Source organism: Osmia lignaria, unplaced genomic scaffold (assembly GCF_051020975.1).
Source record: "Osmia lignaria lignaria isolate PbOS001 unplaced genomic scaffold, iyOsmLign1 scaffold0003, whole genome shotgun sequence".
Taxonomy (NCBI): domain Eukaryota; kingdom Metazoa; phylum Arthropoda; class Insecta; order Hymenoptera; family Megachilidae; genus Osmia; species Osmia lignaria.
This window is the reverse complement of record NW_027478160.1, coordinates 12,608,882-12,636,421: the sequence shown is the minus strand read 5'-3', so window position 1 is coordinate 12,636,421 and position 27,540 is coordinate 12,608,882.

Here is a 27,540-nt window from a genome sequence, read left to right as displayed (position 1 = left end):
ACAACAAGAAGAAGAAATATCTCGAAATATGTCCGTCAGGCCCCTTCCCTCGAGATAAATCTGCAAATATCTCGGAAACGAAGCGAGCTATGGCAAAATGTTAAGAGACCTTTGTTGTAGAGAATTAAGTTTCCTACTTTTTATGTTCTATGATATTTTTTGATCAGATGCGTTGTTCTCGAGATATATCAAGATATTTAAAAGTTCCGAAGTCGCACCAACATAATAGAGATACAGAAACACCGTGGCCCCTTTCTTTGAGATAACTCTGCACTATTGCGAGCTGCAAATGCCACTTCCAGCTTAGCTGTGCAGAAGAAGAACAACAAGAAGAAGAAATATCACGAAATATGTCCGTTAGGCCCCTTCCCTTGAGATGATTCTGCAAATATCTCGGAAACGAAGCGAGCTATGGCAAAATGTTAAGAGACCTTTTTTGTAGAGAATTAAGTTTCCTACTTTTTATGTTCTATGATATTTTTTGATCAGATGCGTAGTTCTCGAGATATATCAAGATATTTAAAAGTTCCGAAGCCGCACCAACATAATAGAGATACAGAAACACCGTGGCCCCTTTCTTTGAGATAACTCTGCACTATTGCGAGCTGGAAATGCCACTTCCAGTTTAGCTGTGCAGAAGAAGAACAACAAGAAGAAGAAATATCTCGAAATATGTCCGTCAGGCCCCTTCCCTTGAGATATATCTGCAAATATCTCGGAAACGAAACGAGCTATGGCAAAATGTTAAGAGACCTTTTTTGTAGAGAATTAAGTTTCCTACTTTTTATGTTCTATGATATTTTTTGATCAGATGCGTAGTTCTCGAGATATATCATGATATTTAAAAGTTCCGAAGCCGCACCAACATAATAGAGATACAGAAACACCGTGGCCCCTTTCTTTTAGATAACTCTGCACTAGTGCGAGCCGCAAATGCCACTTCCAGCTTAGCTGTGCAGAAGAAGAACAACAAGAAGAAGAAATATTTCGAAATATGTCCGTCAGGCCCCTTCCCTTGAGATAAATCTGCAAATACCTCGGAAACGAAGCGAGCTATGGCAAAATGTTAAGAGACCTTATTTGTAGAGAATTAAGTTTCCTACTTTTTATGTTCTATGATATTTTTTGATCAGATGCGTAGATCTCGAGATATATCAAGATATTTAAAAGTTCCGAAGCTGCACCAACATAATAGAGGTACAGAAACACCGTGGCCGCTTTCTTTGAGATAACTCTGCACTACTGCGAGCTGCAAATGCCACTTCCAGCTTAGATGTGCAGAAGAAGAACAACAAGAAGAAGAAATATCTCGAAATATGTCCGTCAGGCCCCATCCCTTGAGATAAATCTGCAAATATCTCGGAAACGAAGCGAGCTATGGCAAAATGTTAAGAGACCTTTCTTGTAGAGAATTAAGTTTCCTACTTTTTATGTTCTATGATATTTTTTGATCAGATGCGTAGTTCTCGAGATATATCAAGATATTTAAAAGTTCCGAAGCCGCACCAACATAATAGAGATACAGAAACACCGTGGACCCTCTCTTTGAGATAACTCTGCACTATTGCGAGCTGGAAATGCCACTTCCAGCTTAGCTGTGCAGAAGAAGAACAACAAGAAGAAGAAATATCTCGAAATATGTCCGTCAGGCCCTTTCCCTTGAGATAAATCTGCAAATATCTCCGAAACGAAGCGAGCTATGGCAAAATGTTCAGAGACCTTATTTGTAGAGAATTAAGTTTCCTACTTTTTATGTTCTATGATATTTTTTGATCAGATGCGTAGTTCTCGAGATATATCAAGATATTTAAAAGTTCCGAAGCCGCACCAACATAATAGAGATACAGAAACACCGTGGCCCCTTTCTTTGAGATAACTCTGCACTATTGCGAGCTGGAAATGCCACTTCCAGTTTAGCTGTGCAGAAGAAGAACAACAAGAAGAAGAAATATCTCGAAATATGTCCGTCAGGCCCCTTCCCTTGAGATATATCTGCAAATATCTCGGAAACGAAACGAGCTATGGCAAAATGTTAAGAGACCTTTTTTGTAGAGAATTATGTTTCCTACAATTTATGTTCTATAATATTTTTTGATCAGAAGCGTAGTTTTCGAGATATATCGAGATATTTAAAAGTTCCGAAGCCGCACCAACATAATAGAGATCCAGAAACACCGTGGCCCCTTTCTTTGAGATAACTCTGCACTAGTGCGAGCCGCAAATGCCACTTCCAGCTTAGCTGTGCAGAAGAAGAACAACAAGAAGAAGAAATATCTCGAAATATGTCCGTCAGGCCCCTTCCCTCGAGATAAATCTGCAAATATCTCGGAAACGAAGTGAGCTATGGCAAAATGTTAAGAGACCTTTTTTGTAGAGAATTAAGTTTCCTACTTTTTATGTTCTATGATATTTTTTGATTAGATGCGTAGTTCTCGAGATATATCAAGATATTTAAAAGTTCCGAAGCCGCACCAACATAATAGAGATACAGAAACACCGTGGCCCCTTTCTTTGAGATAACTCTGCACTATTGCGAGCTGGAAATGCCACTTCCAGTTTAGCTGTGCAGAAGAAGAACAACAAGAAGAAGAAATATCTCGAAATATGTCCGTCAGGCCCCTTCCCTTGAGATAAATCTGCAAATATCTCCGAAACGAAGCGAGCTATGGCAAAATGTTAAGAGACCTTATTTGTAGAGAATTAAGTTTCCTACTTTTTATGTTCTATGATATTTTTTGATCAGATGCGTAGTTCTCGAGATATATCAAGATATTTAAAAGTTCCGAAGCCGCACCAACATAATAGAGATACAGAAACACCGTGGCCCCTTTCTTTGAGATAACTCTGCACTATTGCGAGCTGGAAATGCCACTTCCAGTTTAGCTGTGCAGAAGAAGAACAACAAGAAGAAGAAATATCTCGAAATATGTCCGTCAGGCCCCTTCCCTTGAGATATATCTGCAAATATCTCGGAAACGAAACGAGCTATGGCAAAATGTTAAGAGACCTTTTTTGTAGAGAATTATGTTTCCTACAATTTATGTTCTATGATATTTTTTGATCAGAAGCGTAGTTTTCGAGATATATCGAGATATTTAAAAGTTCCGAAGCCGCACCAACATAATAGAGATCCAGAAACACCGTGGCCCCTTTCTTTGAGATAACTCTGCACTAGTGCGAGCCGCAAATGCCACTTCCAGCTTAGCTGTGCAGAAGAAGAACAACAAGAAGAAGAAATATCTCGAAATATGTCCGTCAGGCCCCTTCCCTCGAGATAAATCTGCAAATATCTCGGAAACGAAGCGAGCTATGGCAAAATGTTAAGAGACCTTTGTTGTAGAGAATTAAGTTTCCTACTTTTTATGTTCTATGATATTTTTTGATCAGATGCGTTGTTCTCGAGATATATCAAGATATTTAAAAGTTCCGAAGCCGCACCAACATAATAGAGATACAGAAACACCGTGGCCCCTTTCTTTGAGATAACTCTGCACTATTGCGAGCTGCAAATGCCACTTCCAGCTTAGCTGTGCAGAAGAAGAACAACAAGAAGAAGAAATATCACGAAATATGTCCGTTAGGCCCCTTCCCTTGAGATGATTCTGCAAATATCTCGGAAACGAAACGAGCTATGGCAAAATGTTAAGAGACCTTTTTTGTAGGGAATTAAGTTTCCTACTTTTTATGTTCTATGATATTTTTTGATCAGATGCGTAGTTCTCGAGATATATCATGATATTTAAAAGTTCCGAAGCCGCACCAACATAATAGAGATACAGAAACACCGTGGCCCCTTTCTTTGAGATAACTCTGCACTAGTGCGAGCCGCAAATGCCACTTCCAGCTTAGCTGTGCAGAAGAAGAACAACAAGAAGAAGAAATATTTCGAAATATGTCCGTCAGGCCCCTTCCCTTGAGATAAATCTGCAAATACCTCGGAAACGAAGCGAGCTATGGCAAAATGTTAAGAGACCTTATTTGTAGACAATTAAGTTTCCTACTTTTTGTGTTCTATGATATTTTTTGATCAGATGCGTAGTTCTCGAGATATATCAAGATATTTAAAAGTTCCGAAGCCGCACCAACATAATAGAGATACAGAAACACCGTGGACCCTTTCTTTGAGATAACTCTGCACTATTGCGAGCTGGAAATGCCACTTCCAGCTTAGCTGTGCAGAAGAAGAACAACAAGAAGAAGAAATATCTCGAAATATGTCCGTCAGGCCCTTTCCCTTGAGATAAATCTGCAAATATCTCCGAAACGAAGCGAGCTATGGCAAAATGTTAAGAGACCTTTTTTGTAGAGAATTATGTTTCCTACAATTTATGTTCTATAATATTTTTTGATCAGAAGCGTAGTTTTCGAGATATATCGAGATATTTAAAAGTTCCGAAGCCGCACCAACATAATAGAGATCCAGAAACACCGTGGCCCCTTTCTTTGAGATAACTCTGCACTAGTGCGAGCCGCAAATGCCACTTCCAGCTTAGCTGTGCAGAAGAAGAACAACAAGAAGAAGAAATATCTCGAAATATGTCCGTCAGGCCCCTTCCCTCGAGATAAATCTGCAAATATCTCGGAAACGAAGTGAGCTATGGCAAAATGTTAAGAGACCTTTTTTGTAGAGAATTAAGTTTCCTACTTTTTATGTTCTATGATATTTTTTGATTGGATGCGTAGTTCTCGAGATATATCAAGATATTTAAAAGTTCCGAAGCCGCACCAACATAATAGAGATACAGAAACACCGTGGCCCCTTTCTTTGAGATAACTCTGCACTATTGCGAGCTGGAAATGCCACTTCCAGTTTAGCTGTGCAGAAGAAGAACAACAAGAAGAAGAAATATCTCGAAATATGTCCGTCAGGCCCCTTCCCTTGAGATAAATCTGCAAATATCTCCGAAACGAAGCGAGCTATGGCAAAATGTTAAGAGACCTTATTTGTAGAGAATTAAGTTTCCTACTTTTTATGTTCTATGATATTTTTTGATCAGATGCGTAGTTCTCGAGATATATCAAGATATTTAAAAGTTCCGAAGCCGCACCAACATAATAGAGATACAGAAACACCGTGGCCCCTTTCTTTGAGATAACTCTGCACTATTGCGAGCTGGAAATGCCACTTCCAGTTTAGCTGTGCAGAAGAAGAACAACAAGAAGAAGAAATATCTCGAAATATGTCCGTCAGGCCCCTTCCCTTGAGATATATCTGCAAATATCTCGGAAACGAAACGAGCTATGGCAAAATGTTAAGAGACCTTTTTTGTAGAGAATTATGTTTCCTACAATTTATGTTCTATGATATTTTTTGATCAGAAGCGTAGTTTTCGAGATATATCGAGATATTTAAAAGTTCCGAAGCCGCACCAACATAATAGAGATCCAGAAACACCGTGGCCCCTTTCTTTGAGATAACTCTGCACTAGTGCGAGCCGCAAATGCCACTTCCAGCTTAGCTGTGCAGAAGAAGAACAACAAGAAGAAGAAATATCTCGAAATATGTCCGTCAGGCCCCTTCCCTCGAGATAGATCTGCAAATATCTCGGAAACGAAGCGAGCTATGGCAAAATGTTAAGAGACCTTTGTTGTAGAGAATTAAGTTTCCTACTTTTTATGTTCTATGATATTTTTTGATCAGATGCGTTGTTCTCGAGATATATCAAGATATTTAAAAGTTCCGAAGCCGCACCAACATAATAGAGATACAGAAACACCGTGGCCCCTTTCTTTGAGATAACTCTGCACTATTGCGAGCTGCAAATGCCACTTCCAGCTTAGCTGTGCAGAAGAAGAACAACAAGAAGAAGAAATATCACGAAATATGTCCGTTAGGCCCCTTCCCTTGAGATGATTCTGCAAATATCTCGGAAACGAAACGAGCTATGGCAAAATGTTAAGAGACCTTTTTTGTAGGGAATTAAGTTTCCTACTTTTTATGTTCTATGATATTTTTTGATCAGATGCGTAGTTCTCGAGATATATCAAGATATTTAAAAGTTCCGAAGCCGCACCAACATAATAGAGATACAGAAACACCGTGGCCCCTTTCTTTGAGATAACTCTGCACTATTGCGAGCTGGAAATGCCACTTCCAGTTTAGCTGTGCAGAAGAAGAACAACAAGAAGAAGAAATATCTCGAAATATGTCCGTCAGGCCCCTTCCCTTGAGATATATCTGCAAATATCTCGGAAACGAAACGAGCTATGGCAAAATGTTAAGAGACCTTTTTTGTAGAGAATTATGTTTCCTACAATTTATGTTCTATGATATTTTTTGATCAGAAGCGTAGTTTTCGAGATATATCGAGATATTTAAAAGTTCCGAAGCCGCACCAACATAATAGAGATCCAGAAACACCGTGGCCCCTTTCTTTGAGATAACTCTGCACTAGTGCGAGCCGCAAATGCCACTTCCAGCTTAGCTGTGCAGAAGAAGAACAACAAGAAGAAGAAATATCTCGAAATATGTCCGTCAGGCCCCTTCCCTCGAGATAAATCTGCAAATATCTCGGAAACGAAGCGAGCTATGGCAAAATGTTAAGAGACTTTTGTTGTAGAGAATTAAGTTTCCTACTTTTTATGTTCTATGATATTTTTTGATCAGATGCGTTGTTCTCGAGATATATCAAGATATTTAAAAGTTCCGAAGCCGCACCAACATAATAGAGATACAGAAACACCGTGGCCCCTTTCTTTGAGATAACTCTGCACTATTGCGAGCTGCAAATGCCACTTCCAGCTTAGCTGTGCAGAAGAAGAACAACAAGAAGAAGAAATATCACGAAATATGTCCGTTAGGCCCCTTCCCTTGAGATGATTCTGCAAATATCTCGGAAACGAAACGAGCTATGGCAAAATGTTAAGAGACCTTTTTTGTAGGGAATTAAGTTTCCTACTTTTTATGTTCTATGATATTTTTTGATCAGATGCGTAGTTCTCGAGATATATCATGATATTTAAAAGTTCCGAAGCCGCACCAACATAATAGAGATACAGAAACACCGTGGCCCCTTTCTTTGAGATAACTCTGCACTAGTGCGAGCCGCAAATGCCACTTCCAGCTTAGCTGTGCAGAAGAAGAACAACAAGAAGAAGAAATATTTCGAAATATGTCCGTCAGGCCCCTTCCCTTGAGATAAATCTGCAAATACCTCGGAAACGAAGCGAGCTATGGCAAAATGTTAAGAGACCTTATTTGTAGACAATTAAGTTTCCTACTTTTTGTGTTCTATGATATTTTTTGATCAGATGCGTAGTTCTCGAGATATATCAAGATATTTAAAAGTTCCGAAGCCGCACCAACATAATAGAGATACAGAAACACCGTGGACCCTTTCTTTGAGATAACTCTGCACTATTGCGAGCTGGAAATGCCACTTCCAGCTTAGCTGTGCAGAAGAAGAACAACAAGAAGAAGAAATATCTCGAAATATGTCCGTCAGGCCCTTTCCCTTGAGATAAATCTGCAAATATCTCCGAAACGAAGCGAGCTATGGCAAAATGTTAAGAGACCTTTTTTGTAGAGAATTATGTTTCCTACAATTTATGTTCTATAATATTTTTTGATCAGAAGCGTAGTTTTCGAGATATATCGAGATATTTAAAAGTTCCGAAGCCGCACCAACATAATAGAGATCCAGAAACACCGTGGCCCCTTTCTTTGAGATAACTCTGCACTAGTGCGAGCCGCAAATGCCACTTCCAGCTTAGCTGTGCAGAAGAAGAACAACAAGAAGAAGAAATATCTCGAAATATGTCCGTCAGGCCCCTTCCCTCGAGATAAATCTGCAAATATCTCGGAAACGAAGTGAGCTATGGCAAAATGTTAAGAGACCTTTTTTGTAGAGAATTAAGTTTCCTACTTTTTATGTTCTATGATATTTTTTGTTTGGATGCGTAGTTCTCGAGATATATCAAGATATTTAAAAGTTCCGAAGCCGCACCAACATAATAGAGATACAGAAACACCGTGGCCCCTTTCTTTGAGATAACTCTGCACTATTGCGAGCTGGAAATGCCACTTCCAGTTTAGCTGTGCAGAAGAAGAACAACAAGAAGAAGAAATATCTCGAAATATGTCCGTCAGGCCCCTTCCCTTGAGATAAATCTGCAAATATCTCCGAAACGAAGCGAGCTATGGCAAAATGTTAAGAGACCTTATTTGTAGAGAATTAAGTTTCCTACTTTTTATGTTCTATGATATTTTTTGATCAGATGCGTAGTTCTCGAGATATATCAAGATATTTAAAAGTTCCGAAGCCGCACCAACATAATAGAGATACAGAAACACCGTGGCCCCTTTCTTTGAGATAACTCTGCACTATTGCGAGCTGGAAATGCCACTTCCAGTTTAGCTGTGCAGAAGAAGAACAACAAGAAGAAGAAATATCTCGAAATATGTCCGTCAGGCCCCTTCCCTTGAGATATATCTGCAAATATCTCGGAAACGAAACGAGCTATGGCAAAATGTTAAGAGACCTTTTTTGTAGAGAATTATGTTTCCTACAATTTATGTTCTATGATATTTTTTGATCAGAAGCGTAGTTTTCGAGATATATCGAGATATTTAAAAGTTCCGAAGCCGCACCAACATAATAGAGATCCAGAAACACCGTGGCCCCTTTCTTTGAGATAACTCTGCACTAGTGCGAGCCGCAAATGCCACTTCCAGCTTAGCTGTGCAGAAGAAGAACAACAAGAAGAAGAAATATCTCGAAATATGTCCGTCAGGCCCCTTCCCTCGAGATAAATCTGCAAATATCTCGGAAACGAAGTGAGCTATGGCAAAATGTTAAGAGACCTTTTTTGTAGAGAATTAAGTTTCCTACTTTTTATGTTCTATGATATTTTTTGATTGGATGCGTAGTTCTCGAGATATATCAAGATATTTAAAAGTTCCGAAGCCGCACCAACATAATAGAGATACAGAAACACCGTGGCCCCTTTCTTTGAGATAACTCTGCACTATTGCGAGCTGGAAATGCCACTTCCAGTTTAGCTGTGCAGAAGAAGAACAACAAGAAGAAGAAATATCTCGAAATATGTCCGTCAGGCCCCTTCCCTTGAGATAAATCTGCAAATATCTCCGAAACGAAGCGAGCTATGGCAAAATGTTAAGAGACCTTATTTGTAGAGAATTAAGTTTCCTACTTTTTATGTTCTATGATATTTTTTGATCAGATGCGTAGTTCTCGAGATATATCAAGATATTTAAAAGTTCCGAAGCCGCACCAACATAATAGAGATACAGAAACACCGTGGCCCCTTTCTTTGAGATAACTCTGCACTATTGCGAGCTGGAAATGCCACTTCCAGTTTAGCTGTGCAGAAGAAGAACAACAAGAAGAAGAAATATCTCGAAATATGTCCGTCAGGCCCCTTCCCTTGAGATATATCTGCAAATATCTCGGAAACGAAACGAGCTATGGCAAAATGTTAAGAGACCTTTTTTGTAGAGAATTATGTTTCCTACAATTTATGTTCTATGATATTTTTTGATCAGAAGCGTAGTTTTCGAGATATATCGAGATATTTAAAAGTTCCGAAGCCGCACCAACATAATAGAGATCCAGAAACACCGTGGCCCCTTTCTTTGAGATAACTCTGCACTAGTGCGAGCCGCAAATGCCACTTCCAGCTTAGCTGTGCAGAAGAAGAACAACAAGAAGAAGAAATATCTCGAAATATGTCCGTCAGGCCCCTTCCCTCGAGATAGATCTGCAAATATCTCGGAAACGAAGCGAGCTATGGCAAAATGTTAAGAGACCTTTGTTGTAGAGAATTAAGTTTCCTACTTTTTATGTTCTATGATATTTTTTGATCAGATGCGTTGTTCTCGAGATATATCAAGATATTTAAAAGTTCCGAAGCCGCACCAACATAATAGAGATACAGAAACACCGTGGCCCCTTTCTTTGAGATAACTCTGCACTATTGCGAGCTGCAAATGCCACTTCCAGCTTAGCTGTGCAGAAGAAGAACAACAAGAAGAAGAAATATCACGAAATATGTCCGTTAGGCCCCTTCCCTTGAGATGATTCTGCAAATATCTCGGAAACGAAACGAGCTATGGCAAAATGTTAAGAGACCTTTTTTGTAGGGAATTAAGTTTCCTACTTTTTATGTTCTATGATATTTTTTGATCAGATGCGTAGTTCTCGAGATATATCAAGATATTTAAAAGTTCCGAAGCCGCACCAACATAATAGAGATACAGAAACACCGTGGCCCCTTTCTTTGAGATAACTCTGCACTATTGCGAGCTGGAAATGCCACTTCCAGTTTAGCTGTGCAGAAGAAGAACAACAAGAAGAAGAAATATCTCGAAATATGTCCGTCAGGCCCCTTCCCTTGAGATATATCTGCAAATATCTCGGAAACGAAACGAGCTATGGCAAAATGTTAAGAGACCTTTTTTGTAGAGAATTATGTTTCCTACAATTTATGTTCTATGATATTTTTTGATCAGAAGCGTAGTTTTCGAGATATATCGAGATATTTAAAAGTTCCGAAGCCGCACCAACATAATAGAGATCCAGAAACACCGTGGCCCCTTTCTTTGAGATAACTCTGCACTAGTGCGAGCCGCAAATGCCACTTCCAGCTTAGCTGTGCAGAAGAAGAACAACAAGAAGAAGAAATATCTCGAAATATGTCCGTCAGGCCCCTTCCCTCGAGATAAATCTGCAAATATCTCGGAAACGAAGCGAGCTATGGCAAAATGTTAAGAGACCTTTGTTGTAGAGAATTAAGTTTCCTACTTTTTATGTTCTATGATATTTTTTGATCAGATGCGTTGTTCTCGAGATATATCAAGATATTTAAAAGTTCCGAAGCCGCACCAACATAATAGAGATACAGAAACACCGTGGCCCCTTTCTTTGAGATAACTCTGCACTATTGCGAGCTGCAAATGCCACTTCCAGCTTAGCTGTGCAGAAGAAGAACAACAAGAAGAAGAAATATCACGAAATATGTCCGTTAGGCCCCTTCCCTTGAGATGATTCTGCAAATATCTCGGAAACGAAACGAGCTATGGCAAAATGTTAAGAGACCTTTTTTGTAGGGAATTAAGTTTCCTACTTTTTATGTTCTATGATATTTTTTGATCAGATGCGTAGTTCTCGAGATATATCATGATATTTAAAAGTTCCGAAGCCGCACCAACATAATAGAGATACAGAAACACCGTGGCCCCTTTCTTTGAGATAACTCTGCACTAGTGCGAGCCGCAAATGCCACTTCCAGCTTAGCTGTGCAGAAGAAGAACAACAAGAAGAAGAAATATTTCGAAATATGTCCGTCAGGCCCCTTCCCTTGAGATAAATCTGCAAATACCTCGGAAACGAAGCGAGCTATGGCAAAATGTTAAGAGACCTTATTTGTAGACAATTAAGTTTCCTACTTTTTGTGTTCTATGATATTTTTTGATCAGATGCGTAGTTCTCGAGATATATCAAGATATTTAAAAGTTCCGAAGCCGCACCAACATAATAGAGATACAGAAACACCGTGGACCCTTTCTTTGAGATAACTCTGCACTATTGCGAGCTGGAAATGCCACTTCCAGCTTAGCTGTGCAGAAGAAGAACAACAAGAAGAAGAAATATCTCGAAATATGTCCGTCAGGCCCTTTCCCTTGAGATAAATCTGCAAATATCTCCGAAACGAAGCGAGCTATGGCAAAATGTTAAGAGACCTTATTTGTAGAGAATTAAGTTTCCTACTTTTTATGTTCTATGATATTTTTTGATCAGATGCGTAGTTCTCGAGATATATCAAGATATTTAAAAGTTCCGAAGCTGCACCAACATAATAGAGATACAGAAACACCGTGGCCCCTTTCTTTGAGATAACTCTGCACTAGTGCGAGCCGCAAATGCCACTTCCAGCTTAGCTGTGCAGAAGAAGAACAACAAGAAGAAGAAATATCTCGAAATATGTCCGTCAGGCCCCTTCCCTCGAGATAAATCTGCAAATATCTCGGAAACGAAGCGAGCTATGGCAAAATGTTAAGAGACCTTTGTTGTAGAGAATTAAGTTTCCTACTTTTTATGTTCTATGATATTTTTTGATCAGATGCGTTGTTCTCGAGATATATCAAGATATTTAAAAGTTCCGAAGCCGCACCAACATAATAGAGATACAGAAACACCGTGGCCCCTTTCTTTGAGATAACTCTGCACTATTGCGAGCTGCAAATGCCACTTCCAGCTTAGCTGTGCAGAAGAAGAACAACAAGAAGAAGAAATATCACGAAATATGTCCGTTAGGCCCCTTCCCTTGAGATGATTCTGCAAATATCTCGGAAACGAAACGAGCTATGGCAAAATGTTAAGAGACCTTTTTTGTAGGGAATTAAGTTTCCTACTTTTTATGTTCTATGATATTTTTTGATCAGATGCGTAGTTCTCGAGATATATCATGATATTTAAAAGTTCCGAAGCCGCACCAACATAATAGAGATACAGAAACACCGTGGCCCCTTTCTTTGAGATAACTCTGCACTAGTGCGAGCCGCGAATGCCACTTCCAGCTTAGCTGTGCAGAAGAAGAACAACAAGAAGAAGAAATATTTCGAAATATGTCCGTCAGGCCCCTTCCCTTGAGATAAATCTGCAAATACCTCGGAAACGAAGCGAGCTATGGCAAAATGTTAAGAGACCTTATTTGTAGAGAATTAAGTTTCCTACTTTTTGTGTTCTATGATATTTTTTGATCAGATGCGTAGTTCTCGAGATATATCAAGATATTTAAAAGTTCCGAAGCCGCACCAACATAATAGAGATACAGAAACACCGTGGACCCTTTCTTTGAGATAACTCTGCACTATTGCGAGCTGGAAATGCCACTTCCAGCTTAGCTGTGCAGAAGAAGAACAACAAGAAGAAGAAATATCTCGAAATATGTCCGTCAGGCCCTTTCCCTTGAGATAAATCTGCAAATATCTCCGAAACGAAGAGAGCTATGGCAAAATGTTAAGAGACCTTATTTGTAGAGAATTAAGTTTCCTACTTTTTATGTTCTATGATATTTTTTGATCAGATGCGTAGTTCTCGAGATATATCAAGATATTTAAAAGTTCCGAAGCTGCACCAACATAATAGAGATACAGAAACACCGTGGCCCCTTTCTTTGAGATAACTCTGCACTATTGCGAGCTGGAAATGCCACTTCCAGTTTAGCTGTGCAGAAGAAGAACAACAACAAGAAGAAATATCTCGAAATATGTCCGTCAGGCCCCTTCCCTTGAGATATATCTGCAAATATCTCGGAAACGAAACGAGCTATGGCAAAATGTTAAGAGACCTTTTTTGTAGAGAATTATGTTTCCTACAATTTATGTTATATGATATTTTTTGATCAGAAGCGTAGTTTTCGAGATATATCGAGATATTTAAAAGTTCCGAAGCCGCACCAACATAATAGAGATCCAGAAACACCGTGGCCCCTTTCTTTGAGATAACTCTGCACTAGTGCGAGCCGCAAATGCCACTTCCAGCTTAGCTGTGCAGAAGAAGAACAACAAGAAGAAGAAATATCTCGAAATATGTCCGTCAGGCCCCTTCCCTCGAGATAAATCTGCAAATATCTCGGAAACGAAGCGAGCTATGGCAAAATGTTAAGAGACCTTTGTTGTAGAGAATTAAGTTTCCTACTTTTTATGTTCTATGATATTTTTTGATCAGATGCGTTGTTCTCGAGATATATCAAGATATTTAAAAGTTCCGAAGCCGCACCAACATAATAGAGATACAGAAACACCGTGGCCGCTTTCTTTGAGATAACTCTGCACTATTGCGAGCTGCAAATGCCACTTCCAGCTTAGATGTGCAGAAGAAGAACAACAAGAAGAAGAAATATCTCGAAATATGTCCGTCAGGCCCCTTCCCTTGAGATATATCTGCAAATATCTCGGAAACGAAACGAGCTATGGCAAAATGTTAAGAGACCTTTTTTGTAGAGAATTATGTTTCCTACAATTTATGTTCTATGATATTTTTTGATCAGATGCGCAGTTCTCGAGATATATCAAGATATTTAAAAGTTCCGAAGCCGCACCAACATAATAGAGATACAGAAACACCGTGGCCCCTTTCTTTGAGATAACTTTGCACTATTGCGAGCTGTAAATGCCACTTCCAGCTTAGCTGTGCAGAAGAAGAACAACAAGAAGAAGAAATATCTCGAAATATGTCCGTCAGGACCCTTCCCTTGAGATAAATCTGCAAATATCTCGGAAACGAAGCGAGCTACGGCAAAACGTTAAGAGACCTTTTTTGTAGAGAATTATGTTTCCTACAATTTATGTTCTATGATATTTTTTGATCAGATGCGTAGTTCTCGAGATATATCAAGATATTTAAAAGTTCCGAAGCCGCACCAACATAATAGAGATAGAGAAACACCGTGGCCCCGTTCTTTGAGATAACTCTGCACTATTGCGAGCTGGAAATGCCACTTCCAGTTTAGCTGTGCAGAAGAAGAACAACAACAAGAAGAAATATCTCGAAATATGTCCGTCAGGCCCCTTCCCTTGAGATATATCTGCAAATATCTCGGAAACGAAGCGAGCTATGGCAAAATGTTAAGAGACCTTTTTTGTAGAGAATTAAGTTTCCTACTTTTTATGTTCTATGATATTTTTTGATCAGATGCGTAGTTCTCGAGATATATCAAGATATTTAAAAGTTCCGAAGCCGCACCAACATAATAGAGATACAGAAACACCGTGGCCCCTTTCTTTGAGATAACTCTGCACTAGTGCGAGCCGCAAATGCCACTTCCAGCTTAGCTGTGCAGAAGAAGAACAACAAGAAGAAGAAATATCTCGAAATATGTCCGTCAGGCCCCTTCCCTCGAGATAAATCTGCAAATATCTCGGAAACGAAGCGAGCTATGGCAAAATGTTAAGAGACCTTTGTTGTAGAGAATTAAGTTTCCTACTTTTTATGTTCTATGATATTTTTTGATCAGATGCGTTGTTCTCGAGATATATCAAGATATTTAAAAGTTCCGAAGCCGCACCAACATAATAGAGATACAGAAACACCGTGGCCGCTTTCTTTGAGATAACTCTGCACTATTGCGAGCTGCAAATGCCACTTCCAGCTTAGATGTGCAGAAGAAGAACAACAAGAAGAAGAAATATCTCGAAATATGTCCGTCAGGCCCCTTCCCTTGAGATATATCTGCAAATATCTCGGAAACGAAACGAGCTATGGCAAAATGTTAAGAGACCTTTTTTGTAGAGAATTATGTTTCCTACAATTTATGTTCTATGATATTTTTTGATCAGATGCGCAGTTCTCGAGATATATCAAGATATTTAAAAGTTCCGAAGCCGCACCAACATAATAGAGATACAGAAACACCGTGGCCCCTTTCTTTGAGATAACTTTGCACTATTGCGAGCTGTAAATGCCACTTCCAGCTTAGCTGTGCAGAAGAAGAACAACAAGAAGAAGAAATATCTCGAAATATGTCCGTCAGGACCCTTCCCTTGAGATAAATCTGCAAATATCTCGGAAACGAAGCGAGCTACGGCAAAACGTTAAGAGACCTTTTTTGTAGAGAATTATGTTTCCTACAATTTATGTTCTATGATATTTTTTGATCAGATGCGTAGTTCTCGAGATATATCAAGATATTTAAAAGTTCCGAAGCCGCACCAACATAATAGAGATAGAGAAACACCGTGGCCCCGTTCTTTGAGATAACTCTGCACTATTGCGAGCTGGAAATGCCACTTCCAGTTTAGCTGTGCAGAAGAAGAACAACAACAAGAAGAAATATCTCGAAATATGTCCGTCAGGCCCCTTCCCTTGAGATATATCTGCAAATATCTCGGAAACGAAGCGAGCTATGGCAAAATGTTAAGAGACCTTTTTTGTAGAGAATTAAGTTTCCTACTTTTTATGTTCTATGATATTTTTTGATCAGATGCGTAGTTCTCGAGATATATCAAGATATTTAAAAGTTCCGAAGCCGCACCAACATAATAGAGATACAGAAACACCGTGGCCCCTTTCTTTGAGATAACTCTGCACTATTGCGAGCTGCAAATGCCACTTCCAGCTTAGCTGTGCAGAGGAAGAACAACAAGAAGAAGAAATATCTCGAAATATGTCCGTCAGGCCCCTTCCCTTGAGATAAATCTGCAAATATCTCGGAAACGAAGCGAGCTATGGCAAAATGTTAAGAGACCTTTTTTGTAGAGAATTAAGTTTCCTACTTTTTATGTTCTATGATATTTTTTGATCAGATGCGCAGTTCTCGAGATATATCAAGATATTTAAAAGTTCCGAAGCCGCACCAATAATAGAGATACAGAAACACCGTGGCCCCTTTCTTTGAGATAACTTTCCACTATTGCGAGCTGTAAATGCCACTTCCAGCTGAGCTGTGCAGAAGAAGAACAACAAGAAGAAGAAATATCTCGAAATATGTCCGTCAGGCCCCTTCCCTTGAGATATATCTGCAAATATCTCGGAAACGAAGCGAGCTATGGCAAAATGTTAAGAGACCTTTTTTGTAGAGAATTATGTTTCCTACAATTTATGTTCTATGATATTTTTTGATCAGAAGCGTAGTTTTCGAGATATATCAAGATATTTAAAAGTTCCGAAGCCGCACCAACATAATAGAGGTACAGAAACACCGTGGCCCCTTTCTTTGGGATAACTCTGCACTATTGCGAGCTGGAAATGCCACTTCCAGTTTAGCTGTGCAGAACAAGAACAACAAGAAGAAGAAATATCTCGAAATATGTCCGTCAGGACCCTTCCCTTGGGATAAATCTGCAAATATCTCGGAAACGAAGCGAGCTATGGCAAAACGTTAAGAGACCTTTTTTGTAGAGAATTATGTTTCCTACAATTTATGTTCTATGATATTTTTTGATCAGATGCGTAGTTCTCGAGATATATCAAGATATTTAAAAGCTTCGAAGCTGCACCAACATAATAGAGATACAGAAACACCGTGGCCCCTTTCTTTGAGATAACTCTGCACTATTGCGAGCTGCAAATGCCACTTCCAGCTTAGCTGTGCAGAAGAAGAACAACAAGAAGAAGAAATATCTCGAAATATGTCCGTCAGGCCCCTTCCCTTGAGATAAATCTGCAAATATGTCGGAAACGAAGCGAGCTATGGCAAAATGTTAAGACACCTTTTTTGTAGAGAATTAAGTTTCCTACTTTTTATGTTCTATGATATTTTTTGATCAGATGCGTAGTTCTCGAGATATATCAAGATATTTAAAAGTTCCGAAGCCGCGCCAACATAATAGAGATACAGAAACACCGTGGCCCCTTTCTTTGAGATAACTCTGCACTATTGCGAGCTGCAAATGCCACTTCCAGCTTAGCTGTGCAGAGGAAGAACAACAAGAAGAAGAAATATCTCGAAATATGTCCGTCAGGCCCCTTCCCTTGAGATAAATCTGCAAATATCTCGGAAACGAAGCGAGCTATGGCAAAATGTTAAGAGACCTTTTTTGTAGAGAATTCAGTTTCCTACTTTTTATGTTCTATGATATTTTTTGATCAGATGCGCAGTTCTCGAGATATATCAAGATATTTAAAAGTTCCGAAGCCGCAGCAACATAATAGAGATACAGAAACACCGTGGCCCCTTTCTTTGAGATAACTCTGCACGATTGCGAGCTGCAAATGCCACTTCCAGCTTAGCTGTGCAGAAGAAGAACAACAAGAAGAAGAAATATCTCGAAATATGTCCGTCAGGCCCCTTCCCTTGAGCTAAATCTGCAAATATCTCGGAAACAATGCGAGCTATGGCAAAATAGTAAGAGATATTTTTTGTAGGAAATTAGGTTTCCTACTATTTATGTTCTATGATATTTTTTGATCAGATGCGTAGTTCTCGAGATATATCAAGATATTTAAAAGTTCCGAAGCCGCACCAACATAATAGAGATATAGAAACACCGTGGCCCCTTTCTTTGAGATAACTCTGCACTATTGCGAGCTGCAAATGCCACTTCCAGCTTAGCTGTGCAGAAGAAGAACAACAAGAAGAAGAAATATCTCGAAATATGTCCGTCAGGCCCCTTCCCTTGAGCTAAATCTGCAAATATCTCGGAAACAATGCGAGCTATGGCAAAATAGTAAGAGATCTTTTTTGTAGGAAATTAAGTTTCCTACTATTTATGTTCTATGATATTTTTTGATCAGATGCGTAGTTCTCGAGATATATCAAGATATTTAAAAGTTCCGAAGCCGCACCAACATAATAGAGATACAGAAACAGCGTGGCCCCTTTCTTTGAGATAACTCTGCACTATTGCGAGCTGTAAATGCCACTTCCAGCTTAGCTGTGCAGAAGAAGAACAACAAGAATAAGAAATATTTCGAAATATGTCCGTCAGGCCCCTTCCCTTGAGATAAATCTGCAAATATCTCGGAAACGAAGCGAGCTATGGCAAAATGTTAAGAGACCTTTTTTGTAGAGGATTAAGTTTCCTACTTTTTATGTTGTATGATATTTTTTGATCAGATGCGTAGTTTTCGAGATATATCAAGATATTTAAAAGTTCCGAAGCCGCACCAACATAATAGAGATACAGAAACACCGTGGCCCCTTTCTTTGAGATAACTCTGCACTATTGCGAGCTGCAAATGCCACTTCCAGCTTAGCTGTGCAGAAGAAGAACAACAAGAAGAAGAAATATCTCGAAATATGTCCGTCAGGCCCCTTCCCTTGAGATAAATCTGCAAATATCTCGGAAACGAAGCGAGGTACGGCAAAATGTTAAGAGACCTTTTTTGTAGAAAATTAGGTTTCCTACTTTTTACGTTCTATGATATTTTTTGATCAGATGCGTAGTTCTCGAGATATATCAAGATATTTAAAAGTTCCGAAGCCGCACAAACATAATAGAGATACAGAAACACCGTGGCCCCTTTCTTTGCGATAACTCTGCACTATTGCGAGCTGCAAATGCCACTTCCAGCTTAGCTGTGCAGAAGAAGAACAACAAGAAGAAGAAATATCTCGAAATATGTCCGTCAGGCCCCTTCCCTTGAGCTAAATCTGCAAATATCTCGGAAACAATGCGAGCTATGGCAAAATAGTAAGAGATCTTTTTTGTAGGAAATTAAGTTTCCTACTATTTATGTTCTATGATATTTTTTGATCAGATGCGTAGTTCTCGAGATATATCAAGATATTTAAAAGTTCCGAAGCCGCACCAACATAATAGAGATACAGAAACAGCGTGGCCCCTTTCTTTGAGATAACTCTGCACTATTGCGAGCTGTAAATGCCACTTCCAGCTTAGCTGTGCAGAAGAAGAACAACAAGAAGAAGAAATATCTCGAAATATGTCCGTCAGGCCCCTTCCCTTGAGATATATCTGCAAATATCTCGGAAACGAAGCGAGCTATGGCAAAATGTTAAGAGACCTTTTTTGTAGAGAATTAAGTTTCCTACTTTTTATGTTCTATGATATTTTTTGATCAGATGCGTAGTTCTCGAGATATATCAAGATATTTAAAAGTTCCGAAGCCGCACCACCATAATAGAGATACAGAAACACCGTGGCCCCTTTCTTTGAGATAACTCTGCACTATTGCGAGCTGCAAATGCCACTTCCAGCTTAGCTGTGCAGAAGAAGAACAACAAGAAGAAGAAATATCTCGAAATATGTCCGTCAGGCCCCTTCCCTTGAGATAAATCTGCAAATATCTCGGAAACGAAGCGAGCTATGGCAAAATGTTAAGAGACCTTTTTTGTAGAGAATTAAGTTTCCTACTTTTTATGTTCTATGATATTTTTTGATCAGATGCGTAGTTCTCGAGATATATCAAGATATTTAAAAGTTCCGAAGCCGCACCAACATAGTAGAGATACAGAAACACCGTGGCCCCTTTCTTTGAGATAACTCTGCACTATTGCGAGCTGCAAATGCCACTTCCAGCTTAGCTGTGCAGAGGAAGAACAACAAGAAGAAGAAATATCTCGAAATATGTCCGTCAGGCCCCTTCCCTTGAGATATATCTGCAAATATCTCGGAAACGAAGCGAGCTATGGCAAAATGTTAAGAGACCTTTTTTGTAGAGAATTATGTTTCCTACTTTTTATGTTCTATGATATTTTTTGATCAGATGCGTAGTTCTCGAGATATATCAAGATATTTAAAAGTTCCGAAGCCGCACCAACATAATAGAGATACAGAAACAGCGTGGCCCCTTTCTTTGAGATAACTCTGCACTATTGCGAGCTGTAAATGCCACTTCCAGCTTAGCTGTGCAGAAGAAGAACAACAAGAAGAAGAAATATCTCGAAATATGTCCGTCAGGCCCCTTCCCTTGAGATATATCTGCAAATATCTCGGAAACGAAGCGAGCTATGGCAAAATGTTAAGAGACCTTTTTTGTAGAGAATTAAGTTTCCTACTTTTTATGTTCTATGATATTTTTTGATCAGATGCGTAGTTCTCGAGATATATCAAGATATTTAAAAGTTCCGAAGCCGCACCACCATAATAGAGATACAGAAACACCGTGGCCCCTTTCTTTGAGATAACTCTGCACTATTGCGAGCTGCAAATGCCACTTCCAGCTTAGCTGTGCAGAAGAAGAACAACAAGAAGAAGAAATATCTCGAAATATGTCCGTCAGGCCCCTTCCCTTGAGATAAATCTGCAAATATGTCGGAAACGAAGCGAGCTATGGCAAAATGTTAAGACACCTTTTTTGTAGAGAATTAAGTTTCCTACTTTTTATGTTCTATGATATTTTTTGATCAGATGCGTAGTTCTCGAGATATATCAAGATATTTAAAAGTTCCGAAGCCGCGCCAACATAATAGAGATACAGAAACACCGTGGCCCCTTTCTTTGAGATAACTCTGCACTATTGCGAGCTGCAAATGCCACTTCCAGCTTAGCTGTGCAGAGGAAGAACAACAAGAAGAAGAAATATCTCGAAATATGTCCGTCAGGCCCCTTCCCTTGAGATAAATCTGCAAATATCTCGGAAACGAAGCGAGCTATGGCAAAATGTTAAGAGACCTTTTTTGTAGAGAATTCAGTTTCCTACTTTTTATGTTCTATGATATTTTTTGATCAGATGCGCAGTTCTCGAGATATATCAAGATATTTAAAAGTTCCGAAGCCGCAGCAACATAATAGAGATACAGAAACACCGTGGCCCCTTTCTTTGAGATAACTCTGCACGATTGCGAGCTGCAAATGCCACTTCCAGCTTAGCTGTGCAGAAGAAGAACAACAAGAAGAAGAAATATCTCGAAATATGTCCGTCAGGCCCCTTCCCTTGAGCTAAATCTGCAAATATCTCGGAAACAATGCGAGCTATGGCAAAATAGTAAGAGATATTTTTTGTAGGAAATTAGGTTTCCTACTATTTATGTTCTATGATATTTTTTGATCAGATGCGTAGTTCTCGAGATATATCAAGATATTTAAAAGTTCCGAAGCCGCACCAACATAATAGAGATATAGAAACACCGTGGCCCCTTTCTTTGAGATAACTCTGCACTATTGCGAGCTGCAAATGCCACTTCCAGCTTAGCTGTGCAGAAGAAGAACAACAAGAAGAAGAAATATCTCGAAATATGTCCGTCAGGCCCCTTCCCTTGAGCTAAATCTGCAAATATCTCGGAAACAATGCGAGCTATGGCAAAATAGTAAGAGATCTTTTTTGTAGGAAATTAAGTTTCCTACTATTTATGTTCTATGATATTTTTTGATCAGATGCGTAGTTCTCGAGATATATCAAGATATTTAAAAGTTCCGAAGCCGCACCAACATAATAGAGATACAGAAACAGCGTGGCCCCTTTCTTTGAGATAACTCTGCACTATTGCGAGCTGTAAATGCCACTTCCAGCTTAGCTGTGCAGAAGAAGAACAACAAGAATAAGAAATATTTCGAAATATGTCCGTCAGGCCCCTTCCCTTGAGATAAATCTGCAAATATCTCGGAAACGAAGCGAGCTATGGCAAAATGTTAAGAGACCTTTTTTGTAGAGGATTAAGTTTCCTACTTTTTATGTTGTATGATATTTTTTGATCAGATGCGTAGTTTTCGAGATATATCAAGATATTTAAAAGTTCCGAAGCCGCACCAACATAATAGAGATACAGAAACACCGTGGCCCCTTTCTTTGAGATAACTCTGCACTATTGCGAGCTGCAAATGCCACTTCCAGCTTAGCTGTGCAGAAGAAGAACAACAAGAAGAAGAAATATCTCGAAATATGTCCGTCAGGCCCCTTCCCTTGAGATAAATCTGCAAATATCTCGGAAACGAAGCGAGGTACGGCAAAATGTTAAGAGACCTTTTTTGTAGAAAATTAGGTTTCCTACTTTTTACGTTCTATGATATTTTTTGATCAGATGCGTAGTTCTCGAGATATATCAAGATATTTAAAAGTTCCGAAGCCGCACAAACATAATAGAGATACAGAAACACCGTGGCCCCTTTCTTTGCGATAACTCTGCACTATTGCGAGCTGCAAATGCCACTTCCAGCTTAGCTGTGCAGAAGAAGAACAACAAGAAGAAGAAATATCTCGAAATATGTCCGTCAGGCCCCTTCCCTTGAGCTAAATCTGCAAATATCTCGGAAACAATGCGAGCTATGGCAAAATAGTAAGAGATCTTTTTTGTAGGAAATTAAGTTTCCTACTATTTATGTTCTATGATATTTTTTGATCAGATGCGTAGTTCTCGAGATATATCAAGATATTTAAAAGTTCCGAAGCCGCACCAACATAATAGAGATACAGAAACAGCGTGGCCCCTTTCTTTGAGATAACTCTGCACTATTGCGAGCTGTAAATGCCACTTCCAGCTTAGCTGTGCAGAAGAAGAACAACAAGAAGAAGAAATATCTCGAAATATGTCCGTCAGGCCCCTTCCCTTGAGATATATCTGCAAATATCTCGGAAACGAAGCGAGCTATGGCAAAATGTTAAGAGACCTTTTTTGTAGAGAATTAAGTTTCCTACTTTTTATGTTCTATGATATTTTTTGATCAGATGCGTAGTTCTCGAGATATATCAAGATATTTAAAAGTTCCGAAGCCGCACCACCATAATAGAGATACAGAAACACCGTGGCCCCTTTCTTTGAGATAACTCTGCACTATTGCGAGCTGCAAATGCCACTTCCAGCTTAGCTGTGCAGAAGAAGAACAACAAGAAGAAGAAATATCTCGAAATATGTCCGTCAGGCCCCTTCCCTTGAGATAAATCTGCAAATATCTCGGAAACGAAGCGAGCTATGGCAAAATGTTAAGAGACCTTTTTTGTAGAGAATTAAGTTTCCTACTTTTTATGTTCTATGATATTTTTTGATCAGATGCGTAGTTCTCGAGATATATCAAGATATTTAAAAGTTCCGAAGCCGCACCAACATAGTAGAGATACAGAAACACCGTGGCCCCTTTCTTTGAGATAACTCTGCACTATTGCGAGCTGCAAATGCCACTTCCAGCTTAGCTGTGCAGAGGAAGAACAACAAGAAGAAGAAATATCTCGAAATATGTCCGTCAGGCCCCTTCCCTTGAGATAAATCTGCAAATATCTCGGAAACGAAGCGAGCTATGGCAAAATGTTAAGAGACCTTTTTTGTAGAGAATTATGTTTCCTACTTTTTATGTTCTATGATATTTTTTGATCAGATGCGTAGTTCTCGAGATATATCAAGATATTTAAAAGTTCCGAAGCCGCACCAACATAATAGAGATACAGAAACAGCGTGGCCCCTTTCTTTGAGATAACTCTGCACTATTGCGAGCTGTAAATGCCACTTCCAGCTTAGCTGTGCAGAAGAAGAACAACAAGAAGAAGAAATATCTCGAAATATGTCCGTCAGGCCCCTTCCCTTGAGATATATCTGCAAATATCTCGGAAACGAAGCGAGCTATGGCAAAATGTTAAGAGACCTTTTTTGTAGAGAATTAAGTTTCCTACTTTTTATGTTCTATGATATTTTTTGATCAGATGCGTAGTTCTCGAGATATATCAAGATATTTAAAAGTTCCGAAGCCGCACCACCATAATAGAGATACAGAAACACCGTGGCCCCTTTCTTTGAGATAACTCTGCACTATTGCGAGCTGCAAATGCCACTTCCAGCTTAGCTGTGCAGAAGAAGAACAACAAGAAGAAGAAATATCTCGAAATATGTCCGTCAGGCCCCTTCCCTTGAGATAAATCTGCAAATATCTCGGAAACGAAGCGAGCTATGGCAAAATGTTAAGAGACCTTTTTTGTAGAGAATTAAGTTTCCTACTTTTTATGTTCTATGATATTTTTTGATCAGATGCGTAGTTCTCGAGATATATCAAGATATTTAAAAGTTCCGAAGCCGCACCAACATAATAGAGATACAGAAACACCGTGGCCCCTTTCTTTGAGATAACTCTGCACTATTGCGAGCTGCAAATGCCACTTCCAGCTTAGCTGTGCAGAGGAAGAACAACAAGAAGAAGAAATATCTCGAAATATGTCCGTCAGGCCCCTTCCCTTGAGATAAATCTGCAAATATCTCGGAAACGAAGCGAGCTATGGCAAAATGTTAAGAGACCTTTTTTGTAGAGAATTAAGTTTCCTACTTTTTATGTTCTATGATATTTTTTGATCAGATGCGCAGTTCTCGAGATATATCAAGATATTTAAAAGTTCCGAAGCCGCACCAATAATAGAGATACAGAAACACCGTGGCCCCTTTCTTTGAGATAACTTTCCACTATTGCGAGCTGTAAATGCCACTTCCAGCTGAGCTGTGCAGAAGAAGAACAACAAGAAGAAGAAATATCTCGAAATATGTCCGTCAGGCCCCTTCCCTTGAGATATATCTGCAAATATCTCGGAAACGAAGCGAGCTATGGCAAAATGTTAAGAGACCTTTTTTGTAGAGAATTATGTTTCCTACAATTTATGTTCTATGATATTTTTTGATCAGATGCGTAGTTCTCGAGATATATCAAGATATTTAAAAGCTTCGAAGCTGCACCAACATAATAGAGATACAGAAACACCGTGGCCCCTTTCTTTGAGATAACTCTGCACTATTGCGAGCTGCAAATGCCACTTCCAGCTTAGCTGTGCAGAAGAAGAACAACAAGAAGAAGAAATATCTCGAAATATGTCCGTCAGGCCCCTTCCCTTGAGATAAATCTGCAAATATCTCGGAAACGAAGCGAGCTATGGCAAAATGTTAAGACACCTTTTTTGTAGAGAATTAAGTTTCCTACTTTTTATGTTCTATGATATTTTTTGATCAGATGCGTAGTTCTCGAGATATATCAAGATATTTAAAAGTTCCGAAGCCGCGCCAACATAATAGAGATACAGAAACACCGTGGCCCCTTTCTTTGAGATAACTCTGCACTATTGCGAGCTGCAAATGCCACTTCCAGCTTAGCTGTGCAGAGGAAGAACAACAAGAAGAAGAAATATCTCGAAATATGTCCGTCAGGCCCCTTCCCTTGAGATAAATCTGCAAATATCTCGGAAACGAAGCGAGCTATGGCAAAATGTTAAGAGACCTTTTTTGTAGAGAATTAAGTTTCCTACTTTTTACGTTCTATGATATTTTTTGATCAGATGCGCAGTTCTCGAGATATATCAAGATATTTAAAAGTTCCGAAGCCGCAGCAACATAATAGAGATACAGAAACACCGTGGCCCCTTTCTTTGAGATAACTCTGCACGATTGCGAGCTGCAAATGCCACTTCCAGCTTAGCTGTGCAGAAGAAGAACAACAAGAAGAAGAAATATCTCGAAATATGTCCGTCAGGCCCCTTCCCTTGAGCTAAATCTGCAAATATCTCGGAAACAATGCGAGCTATGGCAAAATAGTAAGAGATCTTTTTTGTAGGAAATTAAGTTTCCTACTATTTATGTTCTATGATATTTTTTGATCAGATGCGTAGTTCTCGAGATATATCAAGATATTTAAAAGTTCCGAAGCCGCACCAACATAATAGAGATACAGAAACAGCGTGGCCCCTTTCTTTGAGATAACTCTGCACTATTGCGAGCTGTAAATGCCACTTCCAGCTTAGCTGTGCAGAAGAAGAACAACAAGAAGAAGAAATATCTCGAAATATGTCCGTCAGGCCCCTTCCCTTGAGATATATCTGCAAATATCTCGGAAACGAAGCGAGCTATGGCAAAATGTTAAGAGACCTTTTTTGTAGAGAATTAAGTTTCCTACTTTTTATGTTCTATGATATTTTTTGATCAGATGCGTAGTTCTCGAGATATATCAAGATATTTAAAAGTTCCGAAGCCGCACCACCATAATAGAGATACAGAAACACCGTGGCCCCTTTCTTTGAGATAACTCTGCACTATTGCGAGCTGCAAATGCCACTTCCAGCTTAGCTGTGCAGAAGAAGAACAACAAGAAGAAGAAATATCTCGAAATATGTCCGTCAGGCCCCTTCCCTTGAGATAAATCTGCAAATATCTCGGAAACGAAGCGAGCTACGGCAAAATGTTAAGAGACCTTTTTTGTAGAAAATTAGGTTTCCTACTTTTTATGTTCTATGATATTTTTTGATCAGATGCGTAGTTCTCGAGATATATCGAGATATTTAAAAGTTCCGAAGCCGCACCAACATAATAGAGATACAGAAACACGTGGCCCCTTTCTTTGAGATAACTCTGCACTATTGCGAGCTGCAAATGCCACTTCCAGCTTAGCTGTGCAGAAGAAGAACAACAAGAAGAAGAAATATCTCGAAATATGTCCGTCAGGCCTCTTCCCTTGAGATAAATCTGCAAATATCTCGGAAACAATGCGAGCTATGGCAAAATAGTATGAGATCTTTTTTGTAGGAAATTAAGTTTCCTACTATTTATATTCTATGATATTTTTTGATCAGATGCGTAGTTCTCGAGATATATCAAGATATTTAAAAGTTCCGAAGCCGCACCAACATAATAGAGATACAGAAACACCGTGGCCCCTTTCTTTGAGATAACTCTGCACTATTGCGAGCTGTAAATGCCACGTCCAGCTTAGCTGTGCAGAAGAAGAACAACAAGAAGAAGAAATATCTCGAAGTATGTCCGTCAGGCCCCTTCCCTTGAGATATATCTGCAAATATCTCGGAAACGAAGCGAGCTATGGCAAAATGTTAAGAGACCTTTTTTGTAGAGAATAATGTTTCCTACAATTTACGTTCTATGATATTTTTTGATCAGAAGCGTAGTTCTCGAGATATATCAAGATATTTAAAAGTTCCGATGCCGCACCAACATAATAGAGATACAGAAACACCGTGGACCCTTTCTTTGAGATAACTCTGCACTAGTGCGAGCCGCAAATGCCACTTCCAGCTTAGCTGTGCAGAAGAAGAACAACAAGAAGAAGAAATATCTCGAAATATGTCCGTCAGGCCCCTTCCCTTGAGATAAATCTGCAAATATCTCGGAAACGAAGCGAGCTATGGCAAAATGTGAAGAGACCTTTTTTGTAGAGAATTAAGTTTCCTACTTTTTATCTTCTATGATATTTTTTGATCAGATGCGTAG